General features: G+C 32.7%; 1 long non-coding RNA gene across 1 annotated transcript; it reads left to right on the top strand.

Annotated features, from left to right (window-relative positions):
* The first annotated feature begins 1106 nt into the window (after positions 1-1106).
* Positions 1107-19768, top strand: LOC143045187 (uncharacterized). Its single transcript, XR_012968903.1, has 7 exons — positions 1107-1180; positions 3396-3518; positions 4201-4320; positions 5255-5320; positions 9788-9877; positions 14218-14298; positions 17999-19768. It is a non-coding gene; the product is annotated as an uncharacterized LOC143045187 (long non-coding RNA).
* Positions 19769-23949: the final 4181 nt, after the last annotated feature.

Genomic DNA, 23949 nt, shown 5'->3' with positions numbered 1-23949 from the left:
TTTCTATATACGATCTTTTTTTTTAATATTCATTATAATCTCATAAATTCGTATATAATTTGTTTTTTATTAAAAAAAAAAACTAATATATTAGAATATTATTTATTAAAGTAAAAAAAAATCGTAGTCCGAGTTTGTTCAATATATTTCTGCATATAAATAATGGTAGGCCGAGTTTGTTATAGTCCGAGTTTGTTATAGTCCGATTTTGTTATAGTCCGATTTTGTTTTAGTCCGAGTTATCCAGCAGCGAAAATTAGGAAGAGACAGGTAAAAGACGGGGAACGAAGTAACGTCGACAAAGATGTTTATATCCCATGATATAAGAATGTTGTTCCGATGTGTTGGATAACCGCCTTTTAATTAAAACAATACGATAGCTCTATGTAATTGACTAATGTATATAAATATAATATATAAAATAAAAAAAAAGAAAGAATTGTGTTGTTATCAATAATGTCTAGTAGAGTAGTGAGTATAGCGAGTAAAGAAATTTGCTATCAGAGGCCTTCTGGGGAAGAACAATGCGAATGTTGTTTATACATATTTTAATAAAATGATATGAAAAGTCGCAAAAACGATAACATTTCATAAGCAGACATGTCCCCAGGTCTGGTCAATAGCAGACTTGTCCACAGGTCTGGTCAGAAGCATACCTGTCCACAGGTCTGGTCAGAAGCAGACCTGTCCACAGGTCTGGTCTGGAGCAGACCTGTCCACAGGTCTGGTCTGGGGCAGACCTGTCCTCAGGACTGGTCAAAAGCAGACTTGTCCACAGGTCTGGTCTGGAGCAGACCCGTCGATAGGTCTGCAGCAGTCATAAAAAGGCGGACCGTAGGTCTGGTCCACCGTAGACGAAGTTAACTTGCTGGTCTGCTTAAAAATTCTCAAGTTAACTTAAAAAGCAGTCAACAAGTTAACTCTAAGTTAACTTTTGTCAAGGTTAGGACCGCACCCATCTGTACTTTTAACGCGTTTTCTTTCATATCAAATATTGTTTGGTTATATAGACGGATATTAATGGCATGGCCTTATCACATATTCATCCAAAATGTGACTGTTTTTAATGATTATAACTTCTATATTACTAACTTTGAATATTTGCAGGCTTCCCTTGGTACAGTGTTTCTACTTGTTCTTCCATTAGTGACTCCTTACTTCAATTTTGCAGTTTCAGCAGGTAATGTTCTCACAGATATCAATAGTAACAACACTACAATACAAACACTGACGTTGTTAAAGTGGTGTGGGAGTCCAAATTAAAAGTAATGGAATATTTTCATACTTTGACAAAACGTAGTATATATTGATATATGTTCAAAACGTTAAAGTAAAAAAGATAGGTCACTACGCATCTTTTCAAGCTACATGTTGTGACAAAATAAACATTTGGTATGTATAATACAGGAAAATCATTATTTTGTAATATGAATCTAAACTCAATTATACAATTGTTAAATAAAATACGAGAAGAAAACTTTTTAAACATACTTTGAGAATATCAAAAGAAAAGATAGGGTCATAGTACGTTTTTTTTCTGGCTGAGATACAAAATAGGAAAATTCCATGTAGTTTCCTTCAGAAAATGTACTATTTCAGAGCTACCTCTCCCTAAAATGCCATTTCAAAAACAATAAAATAAAGCTAACATAATCTCTACTTGTAAAAATGTTAATGTTTAAAGTTATCATCTTATATATTTGTTCTTCTAAATAAAAATTCACATTAGTTAAAAGGCATTCTTTAATAAAATTTTGCTAACTTGACTGAAAATCTTGACCTTAGGTTCTCTGTTTTTATAATCCAAGATTGCGAAAGACACCAATATCACCTTAAATAGGTTTGTATACTCTTCTGCATATCCTTTGAACTTTCATAAAACAATTTAAAATTGAGAATGGAAATGGGGAATGTATCAAAGAGACAACAACCCGACCATAGAAAAAACAACAACAGAAGGTCACCAACAGGTCTTCAATGTAACGAGAAATTCCCGCACCCGGAGGCGTCCTTCAGCTGACCCCTAAACAAATATATACTAGTTCAGTGATAATGAACGCCATACTCATTTCCAAATTGTACACAAGAAACTAAAATTAAAATAATACAAGACTAACAAAGACCAGAGGCTCCTGACTTGGGACAGGCGCAAAACTGCGGCGGGGTTAAACATGTTTATGAGATCTCAACCCTTCCCCTATACCTCTAGCCAATGTAAAAAAGTAAACGCATAACAATACGTACATTTAAAATTCAATTCAAGAGAAGTCCGAGTCTGATGTCAGAAGATGTAACCAAAGAAAATAAACAAAATGACAATTATACACAAATAACAACAGACTACTAGCAGTTAACTGACATGCTGGCTCCAGACTTCAATTAAACTGATTGAAAGATTATGATTTCATCATATGAATATCAGGCACAATCCTTCCCGTTAGGGGTTTAGTATCATACCATCATAACATATATGAGAAGAACATAACCCGTGTCATGCCAACAACTGGTTTTTGAATAAATGTGTTTAGTTCCGATGCAAAGACCCTATAAGTGAATCAATATTAACGCCAAAATATGCAATCTTTAATGACCTGACAACAGTATCGTAACTATATCCATTCTTAATAAGTCTATTTAAAGGTGTTGTTAGTTTCTGAGGTGAATATTGACATTTTTGTGCTTTATAAAGAATATTTCCATAAAAAATTGGATGTGAAATACCTAAACGTATAAGAAGTCTACATGTTGAGCTATATTTACGAATGATGTCCTTAGTATTTCAATGGATTAATTTCATGATACTATCGTGTATAAATTCTTCACACAAATTTGTAACGTGCAGAAAAAAAAGAAAGGAAACTGCTCTTATACCGTCATTTATTTCAAATAATCTAATCACACATACCAGAATTGAAATTGAACACGCGTGTCGACCACAAATTCTCATCAGTGACGTTCGAATCACAAAAAGTAAAAAGACCAAATTATGTACGACGCTTAAGAGTATTGAGGACCGAATTTCCTTTAGAAAATACATCTAAGATAATATATTCCTGAGGTAGAATAGCCGTTGTATTTCAATCAATTGAAAACAGTTAATTCAAGACCAGTTGTATTTTTTTCATTCTCAATGTTATGTGTAAACATATTGTGAAACAAGTCTTAGGTCTAACAGCAAAAATTGAAAAAAAAATTGATAAATGAACGGATTTTTATTTTCATAAACTAAACAATAAACATTATTATTATGAAATGTTACGCTGACCCTTTTTAATAAAAGGTTGCATTATCTAAATAAAAACAAAATGAATACAGTTAAACTGAATAATATTTTTCTTTTCATCACACCTGCACTACATTAAATTGCAAGGTTATATACTGGTGATATGTTGCAGAAAGTATGTTAGGTAAACAGTGCGATACCGACGCTGATTGCCAAGATGGTATCTTGTTTTGTTTTGATGTTTGTAAATGCAATGATACCCATTACCAGGAAGGCAAGAGTAGCTGTAAACCCCGTAAGTTTTTTTTTCAAAGTTTTTACATGTAAACAACGCTAATAAAACAGATTAGTGAATGCATTGGTTTTCTGAAAATACAACATAAAATGGATTTTATTAAAGCAATGCTGGTTTTAATATTTATCTGGTACACAAATGTATTAAATTGTGACAATCTATTCATTAAATTATTATTTTTGTTGAAATTTATTGTGTATTTCTTAAAGTTCATGTTATGTTCTTACAGTCTACACTACTAATTATGGCACCAATTGTCCCAGGATCCCATGTCCCTTATCGCTATATTTGTCAATTCGAAAAAAACGTGGGGTGCTTAACTTAACTAAAGTTTAGTTTTCCAGGTGTGATGCCACGGTTCCAAAAAGTCAATACCAAAAGCATTAGTTGTCTGTTTACACCTCATTTATAGAATGATTAAATAAAATATATACAATGATATTCATCAACAACATTCTTCTTAATGGACCTTATAGTTAAAAAAAACACGGTGTAACTAGCTTTAATAAAAAAAAAAAAAAAAAAAAAAAAAAAAACATAGCTGGAAAATATTGTTTTGAGTATAAGTTTACCGGAGTATTCAACTGTTTATGTAATACACACCACCCAAGAAAAAAGTTTGAAATTTATTAACCCTTTGTATTGTCATTATGCCTACATTGTTTTTGTATGACTTCTTTAGGCATTTCTCCGAACAACATATGTGGAAATAGTACTGACAAGAATGAATCATGTGTAGATAACGCTCACTGTAACGCAAGCAACGTTTGCGTTTGTTTTTCTGGTTACTCGTCAACAAGCTGTAAGTAAATATTTAACTAAAATAATGGATGTGCTTCATAAATTAAATTTGATATTTAGCTCCATTTAATGTATTAATAATATTCATCGTCAAAATGCACAATTTATATAGGATAATTGAAATAGTCTTTTTTTCGTCTTTTCGCCATGGCATTCAGTCTATTTCGACCTACAGTGGTTTCATTAACATGTACTAATTTTAGTTGATTGGTGGTAGTCCATGATATAACTGTAAATTAAGAAATTATTGCGAGGTTTTTAGTAATGTGAATTATGAGACTGGTTGAGCATCGCAATGATAAAAACTCGTACTAGCATATCTGATACACACATATGATTTGTGTTCTTTCTTTAATAAAAAAAGTGCAATAATGAATTATCGCAATAATTTCTGAATTTACAGTCCCAAAGTTTACGTACAAACATACATAACATTTTTATTTCGTTGAACATTAAAATTCGTAGTTTGCACCTTAAACCCCACTAAATCCCCACGAATATTACTACCCAATGGTTAATAATGAATCCACATCATGGGTTTGAAAATTCGTTTTGTATCCGTCACCTGATCACTTTAAAGAAAACATTATTTTTTGTGTGTTTTTTTTATCCTACAAAATTTACATGTGGAATACCAGTTACATTTGTGTACATGTCTTCGATGTCTTAACACATCAATGATAAGGAAAAGAAAACATGGTAAGCCAGTTTCTTCCAGAAACAAAAACATGTCATATGCTGAAGATTAAATTACATAGAATAATATATATATAGCAATGTCTGTCTAATAAAAAGATTTTTTCGAAATGAACACATATTCTAAGTTTTTTTTTTCTTCAATTCTGAACATGTAAATCACAAATTACCTTACATAATTGTTTTATAGCAGCAAAAAGTATATAGTTCTAATAGTTTGTGCACATGTTACTTTCAAGGCAAAGGTGCTTGTTGCAGTTCTACGGTGCACAGCAAAGTGTTGATGTCTACGTCAAAATTCACAAGTAAGTTCACGGGTTAAGACTATTTCACAAATTCCTTCATAAGAATTTGTGAACTGATCCACGGATAATGTAATTTACGTAAAAGAATGTACCTTGTAATGTCTACTGTATATTAATGCAACTCTACACTCATTGCAGGAAAGGATAATGAAATACCGGAGTCTTTATAACCATTCCCATCTACCATGAACCTTCCCTATCCATGAAAGTTGGCATTATTGAGAACCTTTACCAACGTTGTAATACCCCTATACTTAAGACGTCTTTGTGGTTGCTATGATAAAATCAAAGGTATAGGATAATTATCAAGATGATAAAAACGAGTTTATTCAAAAATAGCTTAAAATCCAAGCATAGTCATGGTCAAAACTTTACTTTCGTGTACATGTACAGTGGTCTACAAAATAACGAGAACACTCACTGGAAGCTTTGATGACTTTTTCTACATCTGTATCATCCGCATGAGTAGTATAACATTCATACCATCTTCATCACTGCCTGTTAACTTCTAAAAATGTTTAAAAGAGATTTTGCAATTGATAAAGAATGTATTTAAGATATGTCTTCCAAATATACGCTTTTTAAACATCAGTGTGTTCTTCTTATATCCTATTTAGTCCGGATTCTTCTTCGTAAAATATTTCTTAATTATGCCAGTTATTTTTACAATTGTAAAAATGGAATTTATGTACTGTCTGCATTCAGTTAACTATAAACTATTGTCTGATCGCTTGTTGGATGGAATTTAAGAAAGTAACGTTTACAAAACTCGTATTAATTTTTCCTAATTTGGAGTATACATTTTTCATATAATGTCAGACTAAGTTGAACACTATCGGTGTCTTGTCCACGGCGTCTTACCTATGAAGTATCTATACAAATATTAAAATATGTAATTGAATACAGGTGCTGAAAGTATCTTCTCTCTATTTATATAACATTTTTTTGTTCATTTGTCTATGCACTATGATGGTATTTTAGTCGTATGGCGTGGAATTTATGAATATTGCTATCCCTTTTTATTATTTTTCTCTTTTGGTATTGCCAGTGTATATGCGGTAAGTACGAAAATCATTTTACAGTATTGATTTCATTTTCATGATTGTGTTTGACTAAATACCGCAGTCACACTAGGCCACGATCGAACTACGATCCTTGAAAACAATGTGAATTTTGACGATCGTAGTGCTATCGTGTAGATCGCAGTAAGGTCGTATCACGTTTGTGGTGAGGTCTTCAAGATCGTGATGACTTTGAGCATGTTCAAAACCAGTATGGTGCGGTCGTAGCGATATCAGGTCGTAGTAGAAGTGTAGTGAGAGCGCAGTAAGGTTTTGGTAAAATCCCAAAGGTCGCCATACCATCGTTACGAGAGCGTGATTCTATTCCAAGAGACTGCGCTACGATCTCATAGCGACGTTATTACGACCTCACTACGACCATCGCGTTCTCACCACGACCCAACTACGCTTTCACAACGACTATATTATGTTTACACAACGCTGTCCAGATCATAGTACGGTTATAGCACATCATGACGTCCTCATCACGCTCTTCTTACGACCTGACTACGTTCACATTACGACCAGTATGCTTATTGTCATTTTTAGTTTTTGTTTGTCTGCATGTAACCTTGGACCTTTCGTCCTATTTCTTTAACGGCTCAACCATGATTAACACATCTGTGTCATCCCTGCTATCGTTCACTAAAACATCGTCATTTGTGCTGGATGGACCAGCAATAGGTTGTAATTCATGTTGGATTGGTAGGTCCGAAATCTCTGCTGGGTCAGGATACGTAACGTAACTTTTAGAGCTCTCTCTGCCTCTGCATCTACCCTTACCACCAAGTCCACGTGTTCTGGTAGATTTTGGTGGCATGACTGTGTTGTTCCCGAGAGGTATACGTATTAATCCGATATAAAGAATGGAATAGTATTTATATGTTAAATGATGTTTACGTTATTGCTGAGAACGCAGTAAGATCGCAGTATGAACGAAACATAATCGTGATAAGATCTCAAACGTGCTATCATCGCAGTAGAAGCGTGGTAAGATCGTTTTGCAATCGGATAATTCGTGGTATGGTATGGTATGGTCGTAGTGAGAACGTGATGAGCGTAGTAGTATCATGATAGTTGTAGAAAAAAGCGTGTCGAGAACGTGGCATAATCGTAGCGGAATCTTTGTAGAAGCGTAATGAAGACGTAGTATGACTGTGAAAACAACGAAAATTAACATTTTCATGCCGCTCATACCGCGACTTCACCACGATCTAAATTAATATAAGACCGCGGCAATCGTGGTCTAGTGTGACTGGGGCTTAAGGCTTGTTGAATTTTAGTTAATTTGTACTTTATCGGAAAAGTGTGTACGGCATGTATATACTGTTTTAACTATCAATTCAAAAATGTTTGTGGTTGGAATTTCTGAAATTCCTTGAACAAAGACTTTTTGTGGGTTTCTCTCTTATGTGCCTTTCTATGCTTGTATAAACTATTTGGTCAGTTATTTTGTATGTATGTGATGCTGTATTCAAATCATTGTCATATTTACCTTTGATGTCTTTGATGTTGTGGGGTGCTCACTTAATTTCTTAGTATAACGGAATTACATACAACTATCATACAAATGGGAGATTTATCTAGCTTTAAAAAGGTTTTACCCACCATTCTCTGTTGTACCAAACAAGCTTAAGGTACTTCGCATGCATTGCAGATGAGAGATACTAGAGTAAAAAAGGCGAAAGATAACAATGGGACATTCAAACTCACATGTTTAGAATAAACCGAAAACGCAACGGCTTAAAAGGGAAAAGACCACCCGACAAACACCTATACACAAAACACAACATCAAAACTAAAATCAGAGCATCTCGAATCCTATCTTAAACTGTGAGTGATCTTATGTACATTAAAAGGGTAAGCAAATCCTGCTGAACGTTTAGCACCTTCGTATTGTTCATGTAAGAACGAGTCCATTGATAAGTCTAATTCGGTAGGTTACATTCGGTGAAAAGTAAAATCACAAAAATACTGAACTTAGGGGAAAATCAATTCGGAAAGTCCATAATGACATGGCAAAATCAAATAACAAAACACATCAAAAACGAATGGACAAGAACTGTCATATTCCTGACTTGGTACAGGCATTTTCTAATGTAGAAAATAGTGGATTAAACCTGGTTTTATAGCGCTTTATCACTTTGATGACTGTCTCATCAAATTCTGTTATATATAAAATGATGCGTTAACTAAAAGAGGGACGAAAGATACCAAAGGGACAGTCAAACTCATAAATCTAAAACAAACTGACAACGCCATGGCTAAAAATAAAAAAGACAAACAGAAAAACAATAGTACACACCACACAACATAGAAAACTAAAGAATAAACAACACGAACCCCACCAAAAACTAGGGGTGATCTCAGGTGCTCCGGAAGGGTAAGCAGATCCTGCTCCACATGTGGCACCCGTCGTGTTGCTTAAGTGATTACAAATCCGGTAAATAGTCTAATTCGGTAGGTCATATTCATGAAAGGGAAGGGGATTGTAGTTACGACGTAAGGAACATATCCGATATCATTTGTGAAACGGTTATTCCATAACGGTCAACCAACTCAACAGACACAATAAATAAAATAGTCAAAATATGGGTATAGCAGTCATCATCGTGTAACAATTTTAAAAGGAACAATTTAACAGAACACAAAAACATCTATCTACAAACACATTCATTGATTTGAAAAGGGGGCGGGATTGTAGTTTTGACAAATGAACCTATCAGTGGTCATCTGTGAAACAGATATTTCATTATGTTCAACAGAATTGTTTATCAAAATAGCAAGTAGTGAGTTATCTATGTTTGCTATTTTAAAAACGGGTCTGAACTCTTTATGGATAATTTATTAACATCGAAAATGGAGTGGCAGTTTAAGGTGTATTCAATCTTCGCTATTTTAACAAACAAAGGAAAATAATTTAGTCAGATTTTGTAAATCCTTTAATCCCGATCTTTTTTATCCTTCCAGAGCCCCTGAGATCACCCCAGTTTTCGTGAGGGTTTGCGTTGCTTAGTTTTTAGTTTTTTTATGTTATTTGTCTTTTTTAGCCATGGCGTGGTCAGTTCATTAACGATCTGTGAGTTAAAATTTCCCTCTGTTTTTTCGCCCTTCTTTTATATGAACAATAACCTGCACAGTATCTACACCTCAATTTTATATCAAACACATAGGTTAAGATAGCCATCTACATGAAATAACATATTATATGATAAAGAGCGAAAAACACATAATAAACAAAGCAAATGTAGAGTAAATTTATTAATTCAAAATACATTTTCGTTTTAAATACATATGTTATGGTTGTTATGCTTTTTTAAACACATACATATAAAATAACTTAAAAAAATATGTGAATAAATAACAAAATGTGCATATTTGTAGAATTGTAAACTTTATTTCCAAGATAAAGAAGCCCCCCACTCAGGCTCAAGCAGCCCTATAGTGCATACCCCAGTGCAAAAGTCTACACCAAAGCATACTAGTAATCCAACAGGTAAAGTCGATTTCACAAGACAATTCGAACATCCACGTATAATGTATTTTACTGAATAGAGTGAGCCTTGTAATATCTGCTGTATGATGGGATTTTAGTAAACATTGCGTTAAAGAATGAACCAACATCGTACCGGTGAGATGATGCACATCCAGGAATTTTATAGTAATCTTGATCAATCGTACCATGATCCATGATCTTCTTCAAATCATAAAACTAGGCAATATTGTGAAAATGTTTCACTATGATAGTAACCCTCAATTTTGTACACCTTTCAAAACAGATCGAGATAATATTTGATCTGGGAATAAGGAACTGCATTGGTAGACAGTTGTAAAGATAGTTTATCAAGTCCAACTTGTTGGGATGTTTACCATTATTACTCACCTCGGCTAGATATTATTCATACCTTTTTTTGTCTACTGCCTGTATACATCCTTAAATATTTTACATATGATGCACTTGACTAAAGATCTATAGATATGTTTCCCTTATGTAAATACTAGTAAGTATAGTTTGATATGTAGCTATTTTCATTCTTTTATAACATAAAAGATCAGAATCATTACAGGATGTAAATAAGAAATACTTGCAATTTCAGTTAAGAAAAAAATGTTTGATGTTATCAATAGTTATCAAAAGTACCAGGATTATAATGTATACAAATAAATTATATTATATGGTTGTAAACAGAGAACCAATGGTTTTTTGCCGCAGGGGAAGAGGGAATACAGAAATATAATGAATCTGTTTACTCGTGTAGTGGCATTAACCATATATTGATTCTAAAGAATTTAAAAAAAATCTTCTGGAAAAATTTAAATAGCGGTCATTCTCTGAAATAAATTATATTAAAACCTACTAATTGCCTTTCTGTTTACAACCATACCACACGATATATTGAAAATCCGTATTTAGGAATTAATCCACAAATATTGCTTCCATAAAACTTTTATTTTACCACTTTGCTCCTTATTAATCCAAGATAAGGATGATCATTTGGACCGAAGCTGTTCGAAGACTCCATATGATAAATATTTCCCCTTATGCACTATATATAAGTACGTGCAGTTGTAACTGGAAAACCTAAAGTGTAAGAGACCTTCGGTCTGATTATTTGAGGTCATTGTTCCATAATAATGGAAATAAGGTTAAGGTAAAAAGTCGATATCATATTCTAAATGTCGAGTTTGGCTTAAGATATTGACAATATCATGTGTCTTTTAACTAATTATTTGTTTCGAAATGCCTTTACACATACAGTCTGGTTGAAAGGGTGCGGAGACCTTTACTGTGAGTGTCTCCCTTCTTATTGGTAATGTTTTGTTTTCAGGTGTTTTGTTACAGACCATGACATTGAGATTAATTTGACATTCTAGATATTGATGTTATGTCCTATGTGTAAACGAAAAAGTTACTGCACTTTGTGCATTATATTGCAAGTCATTTGACCTTTTACGGGCGAACCAGGAGTGACCTCGGGTAACATAAGTAGATTGTTTTGGTACTTAATTGATGTAAAAGTATATAACACCATATTATGGAATCGGCGTGAAGTGAACTGTCAAATAATACCGTAGGATACTGGATACTTACAAACTGGAAGCTACAATTATCTCTCTTATTTAAACTAAAAAGTGAATATAAACCTTATTTTTTAAAGCAACTTACAATAACATAACATTAATTTTGATGCACGAAATGACATTTTAAATCTAATTTTCATATAAAAAATACAATGTGTCAGGTAGAAAAACCCTTAACTGTTCTCTGACCAATTGTTGTTTAATTCTATTTACTTCTCTTTGTCAAATTCATTTTCGACTACACACATGTTTGTTTGTTGTCGTCCATGTTAGATTTATATGAATGTTTGTTGAATGTTTGGTCAGTTGTGTTGTCTTCGATGTATGTTTACATAGTTTGTGCTACATGGTCCAACGCATTGGCACACTACAATATCATATAAATATAAGAAGATATGGTAGGAGTATCAATGACACAACCCTTCATCTTAGTAACAATGTGTAAAAAAGTAAACCAATATAGGTCAAAATACAGCTGTCAACACTAAGCCTTGTCTTAATGGGCCCTATAAATGAATAGAGTAAATCCATTCAAACTGGAAAACCAACGGTTTATTAAATATATAAACTATTAAAAAGACCATCACTGTTATATATACAAAAGAAGATGTGTTGTGATTGCCAATGAGACAACTCGCAACAATTTGCAAGAGACCGAATGACACAGCAATTAACAACTATAGGTCAATGTCGTCTTTCAACAATGATCAAAGCTCACACCGCATAGTCAGCTATGTCTCTTTAGGGTGCTCACTAAATACTTTCAAAATAATTGAATTATAAATTAAGCTAGCTTTCATACAAGTGGATAATTTAGTTACCTATAAACCAAGCCCAACCTATCTTTTTTTTTATAAGGACAATACTTTGACAAAGTCTGAAATATGACAGTTGTTTAACATTCGTTTTGTTCGTTGACAAAGTTCAACGTTTGATTTTGTCAGTTATATTGATTTCCTAATGTTTGAACTTGATTATGATTGGTCTAATGGATATTTCAGTAGCATGGGTTCGAAAGCAAATTTACAAATCTAACATTATTGGGTTGATGTTTAGACGAGTTGTATATACAGAATGTACATAGACATGTATCACCATCACTGCTGGTGATCCGATGGATAAATCTGTTGCAGAGTTGTAACTGGCTCAGACTTACTTATAAATATAATTATTTTCTGTGACTGTATCTTGCATTAATTTGTAGGATCCTTTGCTATAGATAATTTAGCTGATCTGTTAAAATAACATCGTCATGCCTTATATATCATGTACTGTAGTACGACGCTAGATTAAAACTGACGTGGAAAGGTAACACCCGGCCACCGAAAGCTTCATTTTTATGAAGCCCAGGTGGTCATGTGGTCTAGAGGGACGGCTACCGTGCAGGCGATTTGGTGTCACGATATCTCAGTAGCATGGGTTCGAATCCCGGAGAGGGAAGAACAACAAATTTGCGAAAGCAAATTTACAGATCTAACATTGTTAGGTTGATGTTTAGACGAGTTGTATATAGATAATGTACACAGCCATGTATCACCATCATTGCTGGTGATCAGATGGGTAAATCTGTTGTAGAGTTGTCACTGACCCAGACGTACTTATAAATATAATTATTTTCTGTGACTGTATCATTAATTTGTAGGATCCTTTACTATAGATAATTGAGCTGATCTGTAACAATAACATCTCCATGCCTTATATATCATGTACTGTAGTACGACGCTAGATTAAAATTGACGAGGAAAGGTAACACACAACCACCGAAAGCTTTATTATTTGTGAAGCCCAGGTGGTTGTGTGGTCTAGCGGGACGGCTACAGTGCAGGCGATTTGGTGTCACGATATCTCAGTAGCATGGGTTCGAATCCCGGCGAGGGAAGAACAAAACATTTGCCAACGCAAAATTTACGGATCTAACATTGTTCGGTTGATGTTTAGACGAGTTGTATATACATAATGTACACAGCCATGTATCACCATCATTGCTGGTGATCCGATTGATAAATCTGTTTTAGAGTTGTCACGTGCACTGACTCAGACGTACTTATTTGCGAAAGCAAATTTACAGATCTAACATTGTTGGGTTGAGGTTAAGACGAGTTGTATATATATATATATATTCAACTCGTCTAACCATCAGCCCAACAATGTTAGATCTGTAAATTTGCTTTCGCAAATTTTTGGTTCGTCCCTCGCCGGGATTTGAATCCATGCTACTGAGATTTCATGACACCAAATTGCCTGCACTGTAGTCGGTGCGCTAGACCACACGACCACCTGGGCTTCATAAAATTGAAGCTTTCGTTGGCCGGGTGTAACCTTTCCACGTCAGATTGATGGTTCTCTCCGGTTACTTCGGCTTCATCCGCCACTACCGAAGGTTGATGGTTCTCTCCGGTTACTTCGGCTTCCTCCGCCACTACCGAAGGTTGATGGTTCTCTCCGGTTACTTCGGCTTCCTCCGCCACTACCGAAGGTTGATGGTTCTCTCCGGTTACTTCGGCTTCCTCCGCCAATAAAAACTAACCACCACGAAAGCAACCATCAATCAATCAGTTTTGATTGCGTAACTTTTACCGTTCTTATGTTATGCCCCTTTATACATGTAAGTAAATGGAAAAATTGTTTTTTGCGTCACTTTTACTGTTCGAGAGTCATGCCCCTTTAGAAATGGAAAAAAAATTACCTTTAATAAACGTGAATAAATGTCAAAACAAATATTTTTTTAATATTTTGTACATCTTTTTTTTCAAGGTATAAAAGCGTCCTACACTGACTCAAATGTTTCTACAGGGCAAACCACAGTACCAAAGACTACGGATGATAAGCCAAACGGTAAAGCCTTATACACAAAATAATTTGAGCATTTTGACTTTCCTTTTACCACGAAATTAATATGCATCACTGAGAAAATTTACCACCACACTTATAACCCTGTACTTAGAACACCTTTCAAATCAGATCGAGAGAATTTCTATATCATCTAATTGGGTACTGCAATGTCATACAGTTTCAATGATAATCTATCAAATTCAATCTGTTGTGATGTTAATCACCATCATTCGCTTCTGCTACATAACATTCGTACCATTTTTTTGTCCGCTGCCTGTATACGTCCTTAAATGTCATACATATTATGCACTTGACAAAGGATCTATTGATATTTTCCCCTTTATATAATTAATAGAATGAAGTTTTCGACTTACCACGTGACAAATATATACATGGATACTACTTTCCTACGTCACCTTTATGCTTTACGTTACCTGTATTCCAGTTTTATTTTTTCTATTTTTTGTAACATTATTTCTACTATAGAAAATGTATGTGTGTGTTTATAATCAGGTGGTAAGTAGAAAACTTCATCTTTGAAATCTTAAATTTTAACAAATTTAGTAATTCATTTCATTCATTTTCTACTTTCCACCTGGTAAATATACACACGGAAATCCTTTACCCTCTTGTAGTAGGGTAATTTCTATGGATCTGCATCTCTACATCCTGGGTATAATTTCATTTCTTCATACCACTTGTTCATTTTAAAAACATTCTTCTGTACACATTTACAATATTCACATTGTCTTCATTTTTTCTTTTCTTTTTTTTTCTAACTGCATATCACAGCAAATATGCATCAGTCATTTTGATAAGTTTAAAAACAATCTGTAATATACACATTAGGACGAAACCTTAACCTCTACATTTCTAAAATAAAACTTAATAAAAATTGTATCTGTAGACCAGTCAGCTGACTCTACAATACGCTTCATATTAGCACCACTGAATAAGTCCCATGGAGGTCAATTTACTCTCGAGCTTTAACCATCTAATCTGTATTGGTATATGCCATTTTCATCGTATTCACTAGCCACCTAGCAATTGTTTGTGACATAACTAGTTTAAAAGGTTCAACAGTTGACAGTTCTTGTTTCTTCTGTACATTTCAGGTATATCGCAATGGCTCTTTTAGGATCATTTTTTTTTATTGTGTTCAAAGTAAGGCACATAAATGTCAGTTCCACAATGATTTGGTCTATCTTGTTTTGATAAACCTTGTCTCAAGAAAACATGTCCTTTCTTTTTTACATTTACAAAACCCTCTCCTATCCTGAATTGTTCAATGTCGGAGCAACTCATTAACGTTGTGATTGCTGTATGAAAAGTTAAACATTTCATATCAGCTTTCAATGAAGGTGAAAAAGGGAGTTTTGCAACATGTCCAAAACCTTTTGTAAATCCAATGCTAGGACTAAATTTACTATAGGAGGGCTAGAATTGAAAATCCCTCTTAGTAGTCTAATGATATAAGGATGTTACCCTATTGGAACATTATATATTAGAGGTAGCAAAGACGATAACATTGAAATATAACCTGCTTTAGTTTGATATTGTTAACCTCAAGTGTACAAATGAGTTAACAAAATCTGCACATTCTGCTACAATAGCTGCATGGGGATCTTTTTTCCCATTCACAACTATGAAATTTTTTGAATTTACAAGCAAAGTATTGTTGGGTGCCCGATCACAATGATGCTCTGAGAAGCTTCTAGTTTCTATTGAAAATCCCTTATTTCTAATATTTTTGTGGAGAGCAGCAAAGCTGGCAGTTTGAACACTTCGGGATTTGGATGGTAAAAGATTAATTTTTGTTGATACAGTAGATTTTGCCTTGTTGGTAATTTTTTGGCACTTGTTACTGATTTAAGCTCTGTGTACCAATGTCTTCCTGGAAACATTCAAACTATCAGAATTAGTCGACAATTAAACTGACCAATGGGTTTTAATACATTTGAAAATAGACATACCGGTGAATTCTCATATGCCAACCTTTTCCCAATGATATCTACTACTAGAGCACTGGGAAGAGGTAGCCAAGCACAACACACTTGTCTGTTGTGATTGTGTTCTGAGGCAAAACAAATCTATTGATGATTTCCCCCTCATTGCAAACACTAATTGAACTATTTGGGTTTTCAGTGTCCTCTTTGTGGGCTGTATTCTGTTACGAGACAGATGATCTGCAAAAATATTAAATTTTCCTACAAAATGAGCTGCTCTGGATGTCAGTTTGTTTTAGATTGCCATTTTCATTAGACACCATATCTTGTTACAAAGGTGTATTGACTTGATGCCCGCCTGTTAGTTCACATATTGAACGACTGTTGTGTTGTCGCATTTGAGCATCACATTTTGATTTTGTAATTGTAGTAGGAAATGTTGTACTGTTCGAATAACAGCTTCCAATTCCAACAGACTTTGTTTTTGTTTCTGTCCTTGAACAGACTGAAAACATTGAAATCTGTTCATGTGACCCCTACACCTCGTCTTTGAGGCATATGTTGTTATTGTGATGGTTGCCGACCACTGGTGTAATGAACTGCCCTTGGTAGTGTTTGCTCTGTCAAACCACCAATTCAAATGATCTTTTAGGTGTTGTGTAAATAGAACTTGATAAATGAGATCTCCATTGGAGGGTTTCAAGAAATGAATTCGAAGTAGATGTAATTGGAAATGCCTCATATAAAGGCGTGCATAGGAGATCAATTCAATGCAATTACACTCATCATAGATACCAGGATTACATTTTTTATTTACGCCAGACGCGCGGTTCGTCCACAGTTAGACAAGACGCTATGAAACCCATCAATATTAGATCATCTCTCGCTGTGTTGTTCCTTCATTAAGCTCCTCATTAACTTTAAAATTCTTTTAATTATATTTACCACTTCGTGTGAACAAAACCAACATAGATTATAGATACAATTGTTTATTTATTGCGAATGAGTTACAAAGCAGATTGAGCAATAAAAAATAATTGTCATGAGAACATTTTGAAGATGGATTAAATTATACAAGTTTTATATCAATATCGAAAATCTGATTGTATCTAGCAAAATGACAAGTATAAAATAATCTATTGTATTAAAATAACTTATTATTGACAATTTATGTTTATTTTTCTGTTTTAAACATTAACGAAATCAATTGTCAGTTCAGAGTGTAATCACTTTTATTTCAAACAAATGTTATAGACAACAAACTAAAACAATAAGACATCAGTATTTCTTAATCATATTAACTAGGTTTTCAAATGAATGATTTCAGATGGAACTTAGATTTCCTCGGATGTTAATTATGTATGACATATTCGGTAGCATTTCTGAATCCTTACTTTGGTGACAAGTATTCAACATTAATCGATACTATATTTCAAAATACCATTTTTTTTTTATGTAAAAATAAATTGTAAATTGATCAAAAAGTTTAAAATTTAAAATATTTCACATATTTCAAGAAAAAGAAATGTTTAATTAAACGACAAATATTGCATTTTCGAAGGATTTTGAATACCAAGTACTAGTATTTGATGTATGTATATATTAAATAATTTTTAATATCATTGAATTCATTTTTATTGTGTAAATATTTTTTTTAAATGTTTTTTGTAAAAGACATTTAATATTTTCTTCTTTTTTTTTTCTTTTTTTTTTAACTTTCTTTAAATTTAATAAAGCTTCTTGTTTTATATTGCTAGCTAATCATAAATCTGCTGCGACCACGGCTGTTGTGGAGATTTCAGCTATTAACCTGTGCTTCATGTTAGCATACTTCAATATTTCGAAATAGCTTCAGGAGTAAATGGTATAACGTGTGTGTAGATACCGTAATAGTTAATGTTGTTAAAAAACAGTAGGTATGTGAGATAAAAAAAAAAGTGTCTGTGATACGGCAAAATGAATGATCCGCCTGATTTATTAATCAAAAGGACAACTTTATTGGAAATCAAAAGATATCACAAAAAGTCAAATTAAAAAGAAAAGGAGGGCAAATGACATATACAGAGACTAACAGAACAATCACAGACATAAACGTTTTCTCCTACAGTAACATTTAAATGAAATGAAAATATATTTAAAGTTCTTATGTTTTTTAGAATATGTACATACATGTATATTAAATATAATGTATCGTACGCGTATATGTTTTAAGTTAAGAAATAATTGTGGAAGCTATACTTTATTGTAGTTTTAACATGGGTAGGCATTATGATTATATTCGTTATTATTTTTTCCCGCGCGATAGTGAGGGCTTAAACAAGACGAATATAATGCCTACCCATGTTAAAACTACAATAAAGTATAGCTTGCATCAACTATTTCGATTCTGAATAGGACAATTAAGGTAATGTCTATGTCCAATAAGTATAAGTGTTAAAGCGTGTGTATGCTCTTCCATGAACCTCACTTTTTTGTTTGTAAAGAAGCAAACGGCTGGCACTGTGATTTTTCAGAGGGAGGAGTTTAAACAGCCAGCATGAATGGTTGTCGTATCTAGGTTAAATATGTCAATTTCGGAATGCAACACATTACAGTCATAATAAATGAATAAGTAACATCATGTGCACCATTTAAGAGTTTAAAAGTGTTTTAAAGTTAAGGAAATATATTAAGTACATGATAATTTCATAAAATTCATTATTCTGAAGAAGTCAATATACGCATGTGCAAACAAATTTTATTGGATTTTTATATGGGTTTGTTCACAAAGCGAAAGAAGCACGTCATATTAAATTTATGTTATATTAAGATTAAGTGTTTTTTATCAAATTTATTACTTAAATAAAGAATTATTTGACTGTCTAGTACGGACATTCTTGAACACCGTATTAAATAACATTGAGAATAAATACTGAAATGTTATTTGCAAATATGAATTGTGTTATATTTATTTTGTAATAAATTTTAACGAGTATATACTTTAATATTTCATTAGAGAAATCTCAACTTATCATTACTAATCAGAACACAAATAGAATAGTACTACTGTCCTACTTCCTGTTGAATATTTTTAAAATATCAGAAACAAATTGATATGGAACCTATTATGGTAAAAGAACTTTCAAGTATTCTGGAACCTTGTTGTGGATTTCTTTGCCTTTATATTTGAAAGAAAGTAAAAATGTAAAAAGTTTTAAAGTAAACTGACATTCTCATTCTTAAAGATATTTTTTGTAGTTAAAATGCTATATTATAACTGTAGTCAAAGTTTTGCAAGTCTGTGTCAGTGGTATCTTTACTATATATGTAACACATGTAGTATAATAACATTTTGCTTTGTTTATCTTTGTGTACATGTATGTATGTATATATATATATATAAAGTAGATGTAGAAGGGCATGGTGGGGATTTACTGTATTGTTAACTATCAGTGTTTTCTTCTGAAAATCAAGAATTGGTTATTAATATTATTTTTATTCTTAGTATCATCATGTACCAAAAACATTATGACAAATGATATATTAACGTGCCATATTTTAATAAAGTTTTGAAATTACAATGAAACTTGTTGTATATACTAATCGTAATTTACTGATATTATCTACATTTTTTTGCCATTAAATTATTAACTGTTGTGAATTCTTAACATTTAAAAACGATTTATGGTTTATAAGTTCAGTAACTATACGATTGTTATCAACCATTCGGTATTATCGGTGTTTCATAATTCTTAGCTTGCCTCTTGTCCTGACACTGTTTAATAAAAAAAAGAGGAATAAGGAAATCATCATCATACAGAAATGAACATTAACACTATAGCTAAAACGAAAATAAAAAATAAAGCTAACCACCCTAAAATTACACAGAAAAGACATCCTATACAAATGGAAACAGCAACAGCAACCACCATCACAGACTACAAATAATTTGGTACCTGACTTGTGTCATGCAAGGCACAATTATGTCAAGGACCTCGTTAGCGGAGTGGTCTAACAAGTTGAAGTACTGTATCACTAGCCTGTTTACACAGGTTGTAAGTTCGAAACTTAAAAGTGGTAGGTACGGTACACTCGCCTCCAATCTTATTTGATTGGAAGAAAAGTTATAAGTTTGTCTACCAAAGGGAGGATGTTCTCGGCGGGAACCGGCTTCCACCACTTATATAAAAAGTGCCCAGCCACGAAATAACACAATAGGGATTAAAGTGGCGTTAAATACCAAACAATGAATGAAACAATCATATACAAGGTTCACGGTTTATCAACTAGTTAAACATAGATTACGCTGATTGAAAATCCAAAACGTAACTGCACGGGCAGAGCTCTATATTTACAAAGTACTTGATAATTAAACGAAAAAATATCATCAAGATAAGGGTTAGTGTTGTTGAATTCATCTCATAAATGCAATTTGAAAGGTTCTTTAATGAGGTTGGGCCAAAAACCGTGCCCATAGGAATACATATATCTTGTCGATAAACTTTATTGCCGAAACGTACATAAATCATTGTAAATGTTGTCAACAAATACAATTTCGGCTTTTGTCATCTCATCACTGCAGTAGGTCTAGCATATCAATCTTTTTCATTTAAGAAAAAAAAAAAAACTTTGTGTACTGATAAAAAGTTAAGTCTTAGATGGCTGTTAGTTTCTATGTCATTTGGTCTCTTGTGGAGTGTTGTCTAATTGGCAATCATACAACATCTTCTTTTTTTAATTTCCAAATGAGTTTCAGCAAACACATTTCAAATAAAATTTACCAATAGACCATTTGATTAAATAGAAAAACTTGTGTTTGGTAAAAGTGTGTGGCAATGTTATATAAAGAGTATAAAAGTCAACAACTGTCAAACAACTGAAAAGGGACCATCAAAAGCGCGTAATTTCTCTTATGAAAAAATCAAAATATTTCAATATTTTTATATTTCACTACTAAAATTAATGATAAGTTATTTGCTAGTAGTTAAGGAAATAGTTAATAAAAACCGAAAGATTAGTGAAACATTTAAAACACTTACTATAGGCCATAATGAAACGATATTTTATGGGTTTTTGTGTAAATAATGTAACAAATACATACTACATGTAGTGAAGACCTCCAAATGTTCGGAGAAGCTTAGCTGTGGTAGTGACATGACTATTGATATATGACTCTCTTTAGAGCGTACGGCCTTGAATGTAGTTGAATTTTTTATTTCATCCTTAAGAACTTACTTGTTGTACCTGTCTAAGGTCAGGTAGAAGATTTGGTGCCATCAAACCAGTCTGACCCAACCATATTCTCTACTAGTAAACAGAATGTTTTTTTTCTGTTAGTATCAATCGGATGATATAAGGCCTTTTCCACTTATATTTCTAGTTTGTTCTTGTGTTGTACTTTTACACAACTGTTCCAGGTCAGGATGAGAGTTTGATATTGTGTAATTGAATAAATATCGATACGAATGTATTATGTCATTAACTATGACAGTTGTCACTTAATACATTCTTATTTATGCTTGGTTTATAGTTGATGTTTTAGTTTAATATGGTCAGTTAAACTTGTAGATGGTTGTTTTGTTTTGAGAAATAAATTTAGTTTGGGGTTTAAATTTCCTCAGTAATTTCAGGCCCACTTACGAAAGAAGAGGGGCATTATATTTTCTGGTCTGTAGGTCCGTTCGTTCGTCCGTGTACTATGGACACATTCTTGTTTCATAATTGTTGTAAACAAACAAATTCTGTCGGTCTTGTTTTATACCCGGAATAATAAACATGAGAGACATAAGCAAAAAGCCTTATCGAGGTTAAATATCGTATATATTAGGTTCCTGTATGATGGGTTTGACCTAAAACCAACTTTAGAGTGGTGATTACAAATTAATTTATATGTACCACTGTTCGTACAAATGGAAACCATTGTTTTCACTGAATACATCTTGTTGTTGTTATTGGTTTTGGTAGGCGACTTACTTATATAGTAATTGCGCCTTAAATTGATATAACATAAGTATTATGTATATATACTTTCAGTCCTTAATTTATTTTTAGTATTACGTTTTGGCGAGTTTTATGTCAAACTTTGGCGAAAATGGTTGTCTGAATTACTCAGAAATATATATATATGTTGAGAGACAAAAAACAAAACAAAAAAAAAAACCCACACAACAGATGATACATGTAATAGGAAAATGAAAAAAAAAAAGCAAATGATAGTCCCTAATGAAATGCATTATTTATTGATAGGTATCATAAAATTGTTTAGAAATGTAATCTGGTTATTCACCTTTGTGTCGTCTGTGATATATTTATATAAAAAAAGTATATTTAGAAACATGTAACAAGACATGTTCTAGTTAAATGCAACCAATGTTAGGACGTCTCCCTCAATTGATGTAGCAAATAATGAATCCTTAAAGTAAGGATTGGTTGAAGTTATTCCTTTTCCATAACGGCAAGTTGCGTCAATTTATTCCAAATAAATTTCCAAAGACATACTGGTATTTAGTGATTCCTCATTCCCTGACGAGAAAAAAACACTTCCGTCATTGAACGAGGAATCACCCCTACCTACACCCTTAATCGCCTATTTAGATATATATATATATATATATATAATATATAAATGGAGCAAAAATAGAAAAATATGAAAAAAAAAATATACCAGTATATTATTAAAACAATGACATTGTTTGATTTTGTTGTAAGTACAGAGAATGTCAGCGAAACAGAAGTGCTGGGATGTGCATATATATATATATATAATTATACAATAATCTGTGTGTGTTTGTCTAACTGACATCCTCTAGTACAAATTTTAGATTTTATCATTTTATTGTTATAGAAAAGGATTTAACTCTTGTTACTATTCTAATAATGTATGAGCGTAGTGATTGTGTTTGTGTTTGTTTATTTTTCTTATTTTCTATCAATATGAATATGACTATAGTTGTCAGTTTATGAAAATCGGAGAAGACATATTGTATTTTCCGTTAATCTTTAAACATATAACATTAAATAATTAAGATAAATGTTAGTGGCACTTTCATAAAAAGAAAAGCCTGTAGCAAATGTTTCTATTGTTAAATATCTGAGCATAGTGTGTTGTGTTTGTTGTCTTAAAAGATATGACTGCAATTTTTCATTGTAGAGAATTTTAAAGTGATGTTGTATTATCCCTCAATATGCACTGTTAACTTATCTAGTATACTAATTTTCAATAGATCAGTGTTAAAATTGAATGTTGATACTTGTTAAAATTAAATGCGTGGATTTCATGGTCAATTAGTACTGGTGTTTGAAAGGTGAATGATTTACTGATGTATGACACAGGTAGAAAAAGTCTGTTTGATTACGCTCAATGGACTGACACAAATACATCTACAAATGTTCAAACTAGGATGTTAATGTGAAAAGGATACACTTATTGACAATGGAGAATATCATTTAGGTTGCATAATAAAATGTTTGCTGAGAAAGGTATAAACGAATCAATTATAGGTAATCGAACGTCCTTCAACATTGACCGAAACTCAGATAGTCAGATATTATAAAAGACCATGACAAATTGTAAAATAATTCAAACGAAAAAATAACGGTTGCATTTAGATTTCTTTTCATAACAGTGTGGGCAACCACAAAACTGATGTTGGTGATAATACTGAATCCTTTAACTTATCTTCTTTGTTATCGGCTATCAATAACAATGATTTCACGCTCACTCAGTCAG

This window comes from Mytilus galloprovincialis, chromosome 9 (assembly GCF_965363235.1).
Source record: "Mytilus galloprovincialis chromosome 9, xbMytGall1.hap1.1, whole genome shotgun sequence".
Taxonomy (NCBI): Eukaryota; Metazoa; Mollusca; class Bivalvia; order Mytilida; family Mytilidae; genus Mytilus; species Mytilus galloprovincialis.
This window is presented reverse-complemented; position numbering and strand designations above follow the sequence as displayed.